The sequence below is a fragment of the Phoca vitulina genome, unplaced genomic scaffold (assembly GCF_004348235.1).
Source record: "Phoca vitulina isolate PV1807 unplaced genomic scaffold, GSC_HSeal_1.0 scaffold16, whole genome shotgun sequence".
Taxonomy (NCBI): Eukaryota; Metazoa; Chordata; class Mammalia; order Carnivora; family Phocidae; genus Phoca; species Phoca vitulina.
The window spans coordinates 18,364,198-18,380,211 of record NW_022589719.1 but is presented as its reverse complement, the minus strand read 5'-3'; the positions used below and the strand labels follow the sequence as shown (position 1 = coordinate 18,380,211).

Here is a 16,014-nt window from a genome sequence, read left to right as displayed (position 1 = left end):
GTTTTGGAGGAAACTGATAATATAAGGACATAAATGACTTGCCCATGCTAACAGGACTAGTGAACAAGCAGGGGTTTCTTCAGCACTAGGTTGCCTCTGTATAGAATGAAGGAGTCCTCTGTTTTTCTTCAGAGCCCAGCTGGGGCCAGTTCTAAGGAAACATATGAGTTGATGGCACACACCCATGAAATTTTTACATTTTTCAAGGTTAAATATAATTCCCTGCCACTTCTGGGTTGCTATATAGCCATTAAGATCACACCTCTGGGGGCGCCTGGGTGGCTCAGTCGTTAAGCGTCTGCCTTCGGCTCAGGTCATGATCCCAGGGTCCTGGGATAGAGCCCCGCGTCGGACTCCCTGATCGGCAGGAAGCCTGCTTCTCCCTCTCCCACTCCCCCTACTTGTGTTCCCTCTCTCGCTGTGTCTCTCTCTGTCAAATAAATAAATAAATAATCTTTAAAAAAAAAAAAAGATCACACCTCTGCTCTTTTCCTTTCTTTCCTCTTCAGACAAAAATATTCTGTCCTGCAATGATAATAACTGGGATAAAATGTGGTGTATTCATACAACAGAATATTATTCGGTAATAAAAAGGAATGAGTACTAGTACATCCTATGACACGGATGAACCTTGAAAACATTATGCTCAGTGAAAGAAACCAGACACAAAAGAATCACATACACTATGATTCCATTTATACAAAATGTTGAATATGGTATAGATATAGCTCCATATCAATTTGAATACAGAATAAGCAAATCTGTAGAGATGGAAAGTAGATTAGTGGTTGCCTACGGTAGGGTGGAGAGGATGGGGAATGGCTAATAATTGGGTAGGGAGATTCTTTTTGAGATGACAGGATGTTCTAAAACGAGACTGTGGCATTGATTTATATGTTCAGATGAGTGAATTGCATGGGATGTGGATTTTATCTCAATACAACTGTTGAACAAATAATAACCATGGGAATGCTCAAAATTATAACCATGCCATGTTTGCATGTGGCAAATATTTTACATACGTTAATTTTGTGTGCCTATTGAACCCTCAAAACAACATTCTAAGCCTAGTACTATTTTGTTCCCATTTTTTTTTTTTTTTTAAATGAGCAAACTGGGAGAGAAAGTTAACCTTCCAATTTCCCAGTTAGTAAATGACAGACTTAGCATTTGAACTTGGGAAGTCTAGCTTCAGAATTCTGCCCTCTTAATGACTTTGCTAGTCACATGCTATTGACAGCCTTCTTTATGCTTATAACTTATGTTCTGGGCACCTAGAAGCAGGGACTGTTCCCAGATTTCTCCCTTGTATGTATTTGCATGTTTTCTTCCTTCCCTTTCATTTTCCCCATAAGTGAGGTATGATCGGTATACAATAAACTGGACCTTTTAAAGTGTACAGTTTCCTAAGTTTTGACATCTATAACACTGTGAAACCATCACACATCAAGATAATCAATATGATCAGGATAATAAACTTATGTGTCATCCCCAAATGTTTCCTCATGCTCCCACATCCTCCTTCTGGTCTGACGCTCCTCCCTCCACTTGGTCCCAAGCCACTGCTGATCACTTTCTGCCACTTATAGATTCTGGAGTTTTATATAAAAGGAGTCATACAATATATACTTTTTTTTTGTTGTTCAGATTCTTTCACACAGCATAATTGTTCTCATACTTCCTTGTTATTGTGTGCCTAAAATTCTATTTGTTTTCATTGCTGTATAGTACTCCACACATGGGAATGCCACAGTTCTCTCTTATTCAGGCATTGGTGTGCATTTGGATTATTTCCAGCTTTTAACTATTGCATATAAAAATACTGTGAATACTGGTGTACAAATCTTTGTAGGGGCATAACCTCTCATTTATTTTGCATATACATATCTAGGAGTAGAATGGCTGGATCATATAATAATACAAACTCTTCCAAACTAGTTGTAACATTTCACATTCCCACCACAGTGTGTGAGAGTTCTAGCCCTTCCACATTCTTGCCAACACTTTTTGATCTTAGTCATTCTAGTAGGTGTGTAGTGGTATCTCATGGTAGTTATAATGTGCATTCCCCTAATCACTAATGATGTTGAACATCTTTTTAATGTGCTTATTTGCCATCTATATGGCTTATAACTTATTTACTATCTTTCTTGTATGAGATGTCTGCCTTCTTACTATTAAGTTTTGTGAGCCCTTTATATATGCTGGTTATAAGTCTTTTATGAGATACATGATTTGCAAATATTTTCTTCCAGTCTGAAGCTTATCTTTTCCTTCTCTTAACAATGTCTTCCTAAGAGTTGAAACTTTTAATTTTGGTGAAGCCCAATTTATTATTTTTTTCTTTTATGGATTATGCATTTGGTATCATATCTAAAATATTTTCGCCAAACCCAAGATCATAAAGCTTTTTCTCCTATGTTTTCTCCCATAAGTTTCATAATTTCACATTTTATAATTAGGTCTAATGTCCATTTTGAGTTAATGTTTATATATGGTATGTGCTATGGACCAAAGTTCATAGCTTTGCATATGGACATCTAATTTTTCCAGCACTTTTTGTTGAACAGACTATCCTTTCTCTACTGAATTATCTTTGTATCTTTATCGAAAATCATATACATATATATGTGTGTGTGTGTGTATGTGTGTATGCATATTTATTACTTTCTCATAATCTTTGCTTATCAAAATCCCAGTTATCCTTCAAAGCCAAGTTTAGATGCCTCACACTCTAGAAAATTACCCCAAATTCTCTTACTTATTATACTTTGTATTCATGGTCAAGTGAAAAACAAAAACAAAAGAAGTCCTATATTAACAGTGATTATCTCCAGCTGTGGGATTTGAGATGATTTATATTTTGGCTAATATACTTTGTCAGTATTCTCTGAATTTTCTCCCATCAGCATTAATACTTCGTAGAGAAAAAACAATTTGATTTTATATATTTATAGCACATTCTCTGCCCCATACTTTCATATAGATTTTTTTTCTGTTTTGAGTAAATAAAACCCAACCTAACTGTTGGCTATGTATACACACACAGGGACACACACACAGATTTTATTGGCTCATGTAACCAAAAAAAAAAAAAAAAATCTCAGAACAGATTAGCCTCAAGCATGGAAAGATCTAGATGCTCAGTAACTAGTATGTGGAATCTATCACTGCTGATCTCATGGCCCTACTCTTCTCACTGCTGGCCTTTTTCTCAGGCAGTCTTTCCTATGCAGAAGTCCCCAAACCACCACAGGCTTACATTACTTTGACAATCTTGGGAGATTGAGGGTAGTTCCTTCCCTATTGTCCTTGTAAAACATTTTGGGGTTAGCCTGCCTTGTTACATGCCCCCTGACAACCAATTATGTTGACTGTTCAAGTTATTTCTCACTGCATCACCATTTTAGGTGGTCAGTCCTCCCTGAGTGTCTGAGGGTTATGTCTGAAAAAGATAAACTGAGACGCTATATGAAAAGAATAGCTAAAAGATAGAAAAATGTCTAAAATAACCAATGCCTACTACTTTCCTTTTTTTATACCATCCAAGCAATCTTGTTACATAGACATCTACCTAAATCTGAGAAATTTCGAACAGAAATTATTCAAGTTCACTGTCATAGTTTTCTATTGCTGTTGTGTCACAAACTACCACAAGCTCAGTGGCTTAAAACAACACAAATTTATCATCTTACAGTTCTGGAGGGGATAAAAATCAAGGTGTTGGCAGAGTTGCCTTTCTTTTGGAGGCTGTAGGGGAGAGGCTGTTTCCTTGCCTTCTCCAGCTTCCAGAGGCCTTGGTTTATGGTTCCTTCCTCCAACCTCAAACATCCTCAGAGCCAGTACTGTGGCATCTTCAAACTGCTCTCTGTAACTCTGACCCTCCTGCCTTCCTCTTACAAGGATCCTTGTGATTATATTGGGCCCACCTAGGCAATCCAGGATATTTTCCTCATCTCAAAATCCAGACTCATTCACACTTGTAAGGTCCCACTTGACACATAGTAACAATTCCACAGGTTCTGGGGATGAGGATGTGGACGTCTTTGGAGGGTCATAATTCAGTCAAACATAGTCACAGGGTATTAGGTGGTAGTGATGAGTCTTTAAACCATGTTTCCCAACTTGAAGATCGGTGTCTTTTCTAACTTATCGCGATTGTATCATGTCACAGTGGCTGCGTATAAGCTTGTCTAGATTTCAAATTCTGGGAGATCAGGGAATTTCATCTACCATAGAAAACAAGTATGTGTGTGAGGGGGTGCTTTTTTACTAAGACACAAGGTATAGGTGGGAAAAAAGGCTCAATTTTACTTGTAACTTGCATCATTCCACACTGGCAGTTGCCTCCTTGGCCCTCCCTCTTGATTAATAAAGCAATAATGTGGATTTGTTTGTACCTCCTTTATTTGATAAATTCTGTTTCTAGCAGAAGAATAGGGTTCCATCAGTAGGCAAATCACTTAATAGTTTTCAAATGACAACTATAATTCTTTCTCAGCTGTTCTTACATGTGCAAAGAGAAGCAGAGAACTAAGGCCATTGTATGAATAATTTAAACAGTAAACCTCTATTGGCTCAATTATCTGATTATTTCAACATGCATCTGGATACAACTTTAGTTTTTTATTCTCCAACATGTTTTAGTTTACTTTTGCTGCCTTTATATAAGTCACTTATTTCGTCTATGTCTTAAATTCAACTTAACAAACATCACTTAATGAGCAACCACTATATGCCCAAAACTGTGCTCATATCTATGGTGGCTCAAAAGACAGAAAACAAAGAATCTAATTCTCTGGGAGTTTTTGGCACCAACAGGAGAGGTGATCCAATTACACCCAATATCTATACAATATGGCAACATGTAAAGCTCATGGTTGGGATACAAAAATGATGATAGAAATATTTAGAGGGAGAGAGATCCATCAGTTTGGAAGAATTAGGGGAAACTTCTGGTAAAAGAAGTATCCTGGAGGGTAGGGAAGAATTCACAAGGCAGTAGTAGGGTAGAAGAGTATTGCAGTAGAAAGACATGCGAAGCAAGGAAACCTAGGACTAATCTTGGGAGCCATAAATTCTCTGGTGATACTGGGGAATGGGAAGGTACAAGGAGGTCCCAAGAACTAAGAGACAGAAAGGAACAGTTGATGCCCAGCATCTAAAGGTGTATAATTTATTCATCCCAATATCCTAGTAGTTTTCAACATGTTTGTTGTGAGGGGATGATTAGGCAATGTCTGGAGACACTTCTATCTAAATGAGGGTGGCAGAGGTGTGGGGGAGGGAGAAGGGAGGGTGATACTGCCATCTAGTGGGTAGAGGCCAGGGATGCTGCTAAATATCTTAACAATGCCCAGAGCATCCCCCAAAACAAAGAATTTTCTGACCCCAAATGCCAACTGTGCCACAGATAAGAAACTCTCCAGTAACCTTACGAAGTTGTAGTATTATTTTCCTTATGTTACAGATGAGGAAATTGAGGGTTTTTGAGATTACAAATCTTGCCTGAGATCATTAAAGAGTAAATGGCCTAACAAGAATAGGGCCACATTATAGGGCATGAGGAATGTGACTATTATTAAGGAGTTAATGAGATTCTCCAAATATGGGCAGTATAATCATTGGTACTATAGCGAAATGACAATGCAAGTGGAGTGCTAAGCCCAGTGCCTTGCTCATAGTAAGCACTCAATAAATGTTCCCTGCTGCTTTGAATGAGAGCTGGTGCTTTCAGTGATGTGATGTGTCAACCGTGAGTGGGTTCTGCTGGACATAGGAGAGACCCGGGACGAAAGGTTGGTCTGGGACTAGGGCAGGTTTTCAGCGTCTGACCTGGAGAGAAAGCATGTGGCGTGTAGAGGAAAGGACACGTGCAAAAAAAGTGTTACCCACAGAGGAACTAGAGAGCCTGACGAACCAATGAATGTGTTGGTGTGTGTTGGGGGAAGTTGTAAAGGTGACTCTGGTTTTGAACATGAGAAACTCATTTTCCCCTCACTACCATGAAGTGACCAGCTGCTGTGTTAGGAATTACTACACTTCCTTAAAACAGACAAACTGAGACACAGAAAGGTAAAGCAATTAGTTCAAGGTCACACCACATTTTGAGATTTCTTTAGAAACTTACAGCGAAGGAAAATTTGACCTTTTTGAAGATACAATAACTAAATCTTTATAGGAAAGATAAGGACAAAATGACATTTTCTTTAATAATGCTTCCAAAAACAGGTTTAACATTTATTTTGCTATATATCTGTATAGATGAAAGTTACTTTAACCTCTAGCCAGGCATTCTGGCTGAATGAGATATGTCGACGTATCAAGGAAGAGTTTCCCAAAAAGCATGGAGTGAGATTCTACATTCTTTGTCACATTTGCTGCGTTATTAAGAGAACGCCAGGAAAAATAACCTGGAAGGCCAGGTAACATGTGGAAGAGAAGAGACAACCGACGGTAACTGACAGCTTGGGATATTTACGAATGGTAGAAAGTACCACTGATTTTGAATGAGTACCTAATAGATGCCAGCAACTGTGCTAACTGTTCATGCGCATTATTTTATTTTAATCTTCATAACTGTGTAGGATACATATGACCACTGATAGATGAGGTATTTGAGGCTTAGAGAGGCTAAATGATTTACCAAGGTCACACACCTAGGAAGTAGTAGAGCCAGTATTCAAACCTCAAGTGTTGAATTCAAGTGCCCAAGCTTTTACCCATATTATAGATGTTTGGCTAGAAATTAGAAACATGAATTATTCCCTTTTTTGTATTTGGCGAATTATAAATAAGATTGAACGCGTAGTTGTCATTCAGTGAAGCCATACCTAAGGGTGCCGACAGAATGGCTGTAAAGGAACAGCACTCCTCCTCCTCAAATCCCTACCTTTACTCCCTATCAATGCTGTACAGTGCCTACCAGATCCCACTCTTACCGTTTTAGCACTTCTTCCAAAAATCTGAATTCAGCATTTTCACTGTGCATTCTATGAGTAGAGGATACAGCCATGAACAAGAAAGGCAAGGTCTCCAATCCCAGGAACAACACATTCTAGGAGAGATAAACAACTCCAGAGATTTTTTTTTTTTTTTTTGAAAGACAATCAGATAAGTGTTCTGCACAAAAATGGTGATGTGCTAGATAGACATTGGGTGGCTACTTCACCTGCTTGGGAGAGATGGCCTGAGGTCAAGATCAAGATCAGTGCCTGCAAAGAACAGAAAGTAAATGTTCTAGGTTGAGGGAACTAGGGCCAAAACACTATCATTGGCACAGGAAGAAGGCCTGTGAAGCTGAAGAAGCTGAGCAGCTAAGTGCAGGAGCAGATGCTATAAGATATGGTTGAAGAAAGGCTAAGAGGAGGTGGATGCCAGGAAAAGTAGGATTTCCCAAGTCAATAGAAGGAATTCTAATTTTTCTTCCCGGTACAATGAGATGCCCTTGGAGGATCTTACACTCTTTCACCCAGGGACTAATGTTCTAAAGGTTAGCATTTGGGATAGAGAAGATTTTAAAGATACCAAGGAAAACGAATTTTACTTTGACTTTATCAGTTAATATTTCATATGAATAAGAGAGAAAGTGAGAGAACCCCCCCCAAAATCTTTCAGTAGCTTCATTTATATCTGAAAGGTGCGTTTTTGACACTTCAATCAATCAGTGGGTGCCATTAATCTGCATATTGTGTTACAAGAAGCTGCCTTTCTTCTCAATTTTCCTTTTCTTTTTGTTCTTCTCGGGAAATTAATTCATGTCATTTCCATTTGAAATCCTGTGGCATTTGACTGCACAGACACTTAGAGGCACCCTTCTATGACTCGAAGCTTAGTGTAATGGCATTGCTTGTCAGAAGCCTCGCTTTCCACCGTAAGGAAAGGGAGTCTGCACTGTCGGGCCCCTCAGGCCCCTAGAGATACATTTAGGACCATGGCTTCATACAGGACTGTAGGCTTGTATGTGGGGGGCTCCAAAAGAGTGGACTTTGGTGAGTGATGCTGGCAATTTGGTTAACAATTTCCCAGTGTTGTTTTGCTGTGAATGGAACCTTTGAACAAGTGTTTATAAGATGTCATCAATTGCACTTGAGAAATTTTGCTTCCTAAAAAGGCTGTACTTGGAAACTTTGGGAGCATTTTCTGCAGTTTAATAGTCTGACACACTGATTTGTTTTATGGAAGGTTGAATAATGTCAATCATACTGTTCTGTTGATCTACATGAAAACACTTCTCCAGGCAGACATATTCCGATAAAAGCATAAAATTTAAGAGTCCTAAGGGCGCTCAAAGGCCATCAGTCTAGTGGGTCACAGACTTTAACACCTTTCATGTCATGAACATGAATAAATGTACAGTGGCTCGACAGAGGGTTTCCAGCTATTTATTTTACCAGATATTTGCTGTTCAAACATTACTAAATAAAAATTACAAAGGAAATTATAGTTGTAAAAATATAGGAAAGAATCACAAATGGAAGATACTTGTTTTCAATTCAACTAATTAATAGGACAAAACCACTATATTGCCCTCACTTGTCTCATTTTTCGATAGTGGGCCAGTGGAAGTCTAATCGAGGACAACATTTGAAATTGCTTATCCAATCGAAGCCTGCCTTAGAGAGCCACCCACGACCACAGGCTGTGCTTTGAGCCACTCCAGTGACAGTTTTATCTGGCAGCCCATTCCCTGTCTAGAGAGCTTTATTTTTAGGAAGTGCTTCATTATATTGCATGGAAGTTATGTATAGTCTCCATTTAGAATGTAACACATATACATACACATACACAAATGAGCAAACAACAAGCTCGCACATTAATAAAATTTTGTAAATTCTAACATTTGGCATTTCTTATGCCAGTCTCCCCCTCTCTAACCCCAAAGCTGTTGCCTTTGTTTGAATCCTCACAACCTCCCATGGTTTCCAAATTGCTCTCCTAGGTCTGGTTGTTCTCTAATTCATCTGCATAATGCCCCTTGTAATGTCTTTTGAAAATCCCAAACTTACCCTGTTACTCCTTAATAACCCTCAATGATACCCCTTTGTTTTTTGAATGAACTCCTTCCAAAACACACACACACACACACACACACACAAAGAATTCTTGATCTGGCTGCTCTAGGTAGGTTCATTTCTTGGTGTTTCAGCTCTTTCCTTGCCATACATTCTCCTTAAGCTTCGACCCTAATATAATTTCAGTTCTCCTAAAGTGCAAACAATGAATGTTTGTCACATTCTAACTCAGGTCTTCACGATTCCAATCTTGCTGCTCTTGGCCTTACTCCATGGCCTTGGATCAAGCATGTCCTCTTTCAGAGTATACACTTATCCTTTCTAAAAATGTAAGCACCTCTGAGAAATAATGAAAAGTTGCTAATACTTCACCCAATTGTAGTAAACAGAACCCACTGAAATCGGTACTCAATGAAAAATTTGTTAAATAAATTGGATTAGATTGAATTAAATTAATTAGCACCTATTTGCAAATGTATTTATTGTGTGTGTGTGTGTGTGTGTGTGCGTATGTTTTTTTCCCGGAGAAGGGAAATGCCTATGATTAAGGCCTTAGGCTTATATAAAGATGAATAAAAAGGAAAAGACACCCAAAAGGGGAGGGGGGGACAGTCCTCTTCAAAGATAAAAGCTTTGTTCCAGGATCATAATTTTGCCACCCTCTAACCCTAGAGATAAAAAAACAGAATTGAGAATAGAAAAAGTGAGAAAATTCAGCAGACTTTTTAATGTAGTCACTAAAATAAATAAGAACAATAACAAAACAATCTGTTTTTGAGTAGTTGTTGATAAAAGGTAAAGTAGGAAATTAAATTTCAATGCAGCATCATTTTTTTCTGTATCTTTTGATTTTTTTCCCACCTTTATTGAGATACAATTAACATATAGCATTGTGTGAGTTTAGGATGCAAAATGTTATGATTTGATACATTGCAAAATGCCTATCACAATGACTATCTGTCACCCTACCTCATAATTACCTTTGTTTGGGGGGGGTGAGAACTTTAAGACCTACTCTTTTTTTTTTTTTTTTAAAGATTTTATTTGACAGACAGAGCACAAGCAGAGGGAGGGAGAGGGAGAAGCAGGCTCCCTGCTGAGCAAGGACCCCGATGTGGGACGTGATCCCAGGACCCTGGGATCATGACCTGGGCTGAAGGCAGCCGCTTAACTGACTGAGCCACCCAGGCATCCCTAAGACCTACTCTTTTAGCAACTTTCAGTATCAAGCGCTGATTTAGCTAGATAAAATGCAGCTTCTTTTCAAATTACACAGCTGGATTCACACCATCTACTAATTCCTGGTGGAGTTTTAAAGATACCTTTATGGCCAATTTTCTTCTCGGTGCAAAGAATCCTAATTTAGACAGTACGAAAATACCTCCATGTATTTTCTATGCACAAATACCATCTCCCTTAGAAACATTTGATAGAGGAGATTGTGTTCTACAAGTGCTTGGGTCACCCTTTATTTATTTTTTATTTATTTATTTTTTTTTATTTTGACAGAGACAGACCCAGCAAGAGAGGGAACACAAGTAGGGGGAGTGGGAGAGGGAGAAGCAGGCTTCCTGCTGACCAGGGAGCCCGATGCAGGGCTCGATCCCAGGACCCTGGGATTATGACCTGAGTCGAAGGCAGACGCTTAACGACTGAGCCACCCAGGTGCCCCTTGGGTCACCCTTTAAAAAGGATTTCCAAAGTGTAGTTGGGTCTAAAGTGATTTAGGATCGGTTGCCAAATTGTCATACAATTGTCTCTGTCAGCTTTCTTCTTATTAATTTAAGTCATGCCTAGAATTTGTCATGTTGCCTAGTGGGTCTGAGGAAGGAAGGGATCTTCCCTTAAGATGCTCCCTTTCACTGATGCTCTTCCTTCCCAGACCTCAATTGCAATTGATATCCTCCTGGAAGGAACATTTTAAGACTGCTTCCAAAATCTGAACTCTCTTGATCATGGCATCTAATAGTCCAATCCTCTCTCCCATGGCTCAGTACCTAATTTAGCTCATCTTTAGCCCTGCTAATCTTTGGACCACAAATTGTTTTTTCTTAGAATGCACCCTATTCCTTGTTCTCTAGGTGCGAAATGGCAATCTTGCATCCATCAACTCTATGCTAACATTCATGAAGCTCTTCACACATTTAGATTTCCTACTTGTGAAATCCTCTGGGATTGCCCCCACGTAGAGGTAGCTACTACCTCCTCTGCTCCCCCAGCTCTTTATACTTACTGCTGGTAAAATTCTGTCCATATTGTATCACCATTGCTTGTAATTGGCATGCCTACCTACTATTTACCCACTTTCCTCCCCCAAGTAGACAGTTCATTCATCCGTCAATCAAAACGTAGTCAGAGGCCAAAGGGCCAGGCACTGTGCTAAATAATATGGGTATCAATTAAGTGTTAAAATAACCAGGTCTTCTGCAAATTGACTAGTAATGTATTTCCCCCACTCATCTGTAAGTTTATTTTTTGTTTTTCTTAGTTATTTCTAAGAAATAGTTATATATTTAAAATAGGAATACTTTGTCCTATGCATTGCAGAGAGTTCTCCCATTGTTGTGGTTTCTCGGTGCTGTACATATGGAACATATTTTCCCTTTATTGTTTCTTCCATTTAACTTTCTCATCAGCATTTCTTTTTTCTTTTTTCTAAAGAAAGCAGGAGCAGGGGGAGGGGCAGAAGCAGAAGCAGGCAGCCCGATCCCAGGACCCCAAGATCATGACCTGAGCTAAAGGCAGATGCTTAACCGACTGAGCCACCCAGATGTCCCAGCATTTCTTTTTCATAAGCTAGCTGGCACTGGAGATGGAATGGCATGGGTAAGAAGAAAGGGCAGTGGCAAAGGGTCCACCGAGGAACCTGAGAGTGGTCTCCTAAAGTAATACAGTGAAGAGAATTGGGCAGATGTTGAGCCATTTTTGAATTAGCATCAAAAGATGTTATTAGGGCAGTGGGGGTAGCAGAGGAGTTAGTGATAATTTTCATAATGCATTACACATAATGGGAGGTTAATACCCATCTGTTGAAGTAAATAAGTGACCGATTGAATGATCCCTTATGTAGAGAATTTTCTTTCCTATAAATCCCAGTAATTGTTAAGGAAATGTGTTATTTGTAAGGGATAGAAGTTGGGGTTCATTGCAGTGATCACCCTGATTCTTCACTCTCTTTTGTCATGTAACTTTAGAGTGGCCTTCCATGAGGGGTAGGATGACCTGTTCCATTCCTTGACAATGGGCTCAACCAAGTGATTTGCTTTAACCAACAGAAAGTCAGCAAATTTGATTCATACAGAAGCATGAGAACATACTCATGTCTTTCTGCTTCCTCTCTTGAACTTCTGCTATTGCCAAGAAATTTGCTTAGGCCAAGCTGATGAAGGGAGAGAGACATATGGAGTGGTGCTGAGTTGCCCCAGTGAACCTAGCTGAGTCCATTTTAAATCAGCTAACAGTGAACCCAGCCACGATCAGAAGAACTACTTAACCAATCTCTGACTGACCTACAGACTCAGGAGAAATAACAAATGATTGCTGACTTCAGCTACCAGGTTGGAGGATGGTTAATTATGCAGCAACAGCTAGCTGATATAAAAGTTATAATTATTTTATTAAATTATTTTATTCATTTTTCTGTTTTAGTAATTGCAGTAAGTACCTCATCTTTGTAATATTTTGTGTACCATAGTGAAAAGACTATCCAGGAAGAGCCAAAAGACATATATGCTTCCATTTCCTAATGTCATAGTCTTAGACATTTACTCATTCAACTATGTGTACAATATTAGAAATCAAATCAAAACAAAAAAACAAAACAAAAAAAACCCCACTCTCATTAAATCAGTCAGTCATACTTTAGGGGGAGAATACAGACATGAACAAATCATTTCCATCCAGTGACATAAGTAATTATAGGAAGTATCTGTTATAACCATGATCTCTGAAGCAAAATAACCTGAATTAAAAACATTGCCTACATCACTTCCTGGCTGGGTGCCTTTATTTAACCTCAACTCTACTTTCATTATCTATATGATGGGATGGGAATTAATTATACCTACTTCATCAAATGGTTGAGAGGATTGCATGAGTTGACATCTGAAACATACTTAGAACATACTTTGAATTTGACACTCATAAACTATCATTGAATGCCAGTTACTGCTAAAAAAAAATAAGTATGAAAGCATTGAAAAGTAAGACCATATGGGGTGGGAGCTGGGTGGAGGGGTAGTCATTGTAGAAAGAGAAACCTGCAAATCTTCTTGGGCTTTAGTATCTTCATCTGTATTTCAAGGAACAAAGAATAGATGATTATTAGGATATCTTACAGTTCTGAAATACAACATTCTTGTCTAGCATCACATTTTGTCTAGCGTAACACATGTAGTAAGTTCTCACTAAATATGGAATTTTATCATTAAAGTAGTTTTCAAAAGAAGTTGGTCTAAAGATGTTAATTCACATGTCATTATGTGTAACAATAGAGGCAAACTTCATAAGATTATCACAGGATATTCTGGCCCTGTTTAATAGAATTGGAAGTGAAAATGGGCTATCTATCCCCAGAATTTGTAACAGAAAGACCCAAATCATGAGTATGTATTGGGCTTGAATAGAGCAGCTTAAAGTCTGTTAAATCAAATTAATAAACATCCACATTTTCTCAATGTTTAAGCAAAGTTACTGAATGCCTTCTATTTGCTATTTTGTATTTCTGGTTACAAGATGCTGTCCTCTGCTGTTTGCTGAAGATTACACCAGGTAAAGTCACCAACACACAGCGGAATAACATGATAGTTTTGTTTCACCAACCAAATGCCTACAAATCAGGAATGGAGAACAAACACAGAATTCTGTATGTGCTTAGACAAACCTGCTTTGTTAACACCATGTTCCTCTTCTCCGGGGGTGTCTCATTTTAATGGCATTTGTCCTGTCCAAGCTTTTGGTCACTCAGGTGGGCTAACTGGAACTGTGACAAAGTTACCCATTCCATTGCTCAATGGGTAATTATTTCCCCTAAAAGAGCTTTTATCAAGAATTTTACTTGAACATATACCCTGTCATTATTGACAATATCTAGCAACTTCTCCTGAATAAATATCTACATTTATGTCATTATTTAATTAACAATTTAGTTTGCATGTGCATTTGTATGACAGTTAGCTTGTTTACTGATTATTTCAGTTCTCTTTGAGTAAGATCCTTCAGCGACAAATGTGGCAATTCCATTTCCCCACAGGGTGACACATTTACCTCCTGGGATTCAGAGCTGATAACCATAGCTTGCATGCCTGTGACCATCTTAGATGTATTCCCCCATACTACCCAGAAGTAGTAGCAAAAATAGGAGAATTGGTATTGAGTAAATCTGGGTTCAAAACTTGTCTGTGTCATTTACCAAGTATGTGGCTTTCGCATCACTTTCCCCATCTTTAAAAATCTCCCAAGGGGTTGTTTTGAGTTTTAAATAAAGTGATTATTACGAGAAGTTAGCAAAAGAGCATGCCATATGGATGCCCAATAATCACTGGTTCGAGTCTGAATCAAAAAATGAAAACCGAGTGACTAGTGCAAGGTCATTATAGTGTGAATGGGTAGCTGACGTGGAAAAAGAAATTGTAGCTGCCGAATGAGAAGCTAAACAGGAATGGGAAGCCTTTCCTTTTTCCTTTTGGCTAAATAGCACTGATCCTTCCCTGCTGCTTTGTTTGATAGATTAATTCATTCTGAAAGGCTTTAAAGACGTCTGGTAGGTAGCTAATAATCAGCTTTGAAAAACAAATCATTGGCCTTTCCCTTGCTGTCAAAGTCTCTAAAAAGAAAATTTGCATTTCAAATGGCTTCTAGTTTACTTCAGAACCAGAGGGTAGACTCCTTTGAAGCTATCTAGAGCAACTAGTAAGTGTACTTTTTAATGGCTTATTAGTTGATGAACTTTAATTGGCATATAAGGGTAAGAGCTTCAAAAGACAAAGTTATAGTCAACTGCCCACTAATGTTTTAAGTCAATCAATACAGCATTTATTTAAAAATAGAAGCAATGCCATTACGCCTCAACAAATTCACATGTTGATGCAATTCATAACTACACCAAAGCTCTCCAAAAAGATGGGGAAATTATAATAAATCACAATCCATGTGTAAAGAAAGGCTTTCCCCTTGCAGATGCTGACATTTAAGATATATATGAGGGCATGTGCTCAGTACCCAAATAAATGTATAGATGTAATTCTTTTTTAAATTTTCTAATGCTAAGTGAGAAAATATCCATGTACTATAAAGGGAACAGGAAAGAAAAAAAGAACATTTGGTGTGAACTTGGATATGCCTCTGATGTTCCCTTAGTAAAAATCTCCTTTTTGTCTAATGACATTTCTCATTATGATTAACTCACTTTGTTTAAAACTGTTTTTAAGCCAATTACATATTCTGATCTCTCAAAAATAAAGAAAATCAGCACAAAGATCATTAATTTGGGAGCCTAAAGCAGATACATATTTGCCCATCTCCTCCAACATACAAACTTCTTTATTGACAAGTATGTGGTGGAGAAAGAAACCAACATGAATGTAGTACTAATGTTTCGTGGGCCCCTCCGTCCTTCTAAGAACACTCTGTGAAGTTGAAATGTGCCTCTTGCCCCCCCCCCCCCCGCCCCCGCCACACCGGGACCCCTTAACATGCGTTGTTGGAAAAGCCCACAACCAGGAGGAAGGATGTTGGAATTGAGTTGTCAAGCTGTCCTGGATGTCTTGTACAAACTGAACAGGCCAATTTACTGCAACACTGCATAGGCTGAAGGCTCCTATCTCGCCTGCACAGTGCTTTCGCATGTTGAGATTATCCTCCTGGACCAGTCTCCCTTCCTTGCAGCTTTTCAGTTACTCCTAGATTCCTTCTAATCAGCCTATCCTGGGTAATACTACCGTGTTAATCCTTACCTTATGACCTGCCTGCGTGGCTAGGGAGAGGAGAGTCTCTTGTCCAG

At 38.7% G+C, this 16,014-nt stretch overlaps 1 protein-coding gene across 9 annotated transcripts in view; it reads left to right on the top strand.

Moving 5' to 3' along the window:
• Window positions 1-16,014, top strand: part of LRRC4C (leucine rich repeat containing 4C) — a 1,196,081-nt gene that overhangs the window by 1,015,926 nt on the left and 164,141 nt on the right. The gene's annotated exons all lie outside the window — the stretch shown is intronic.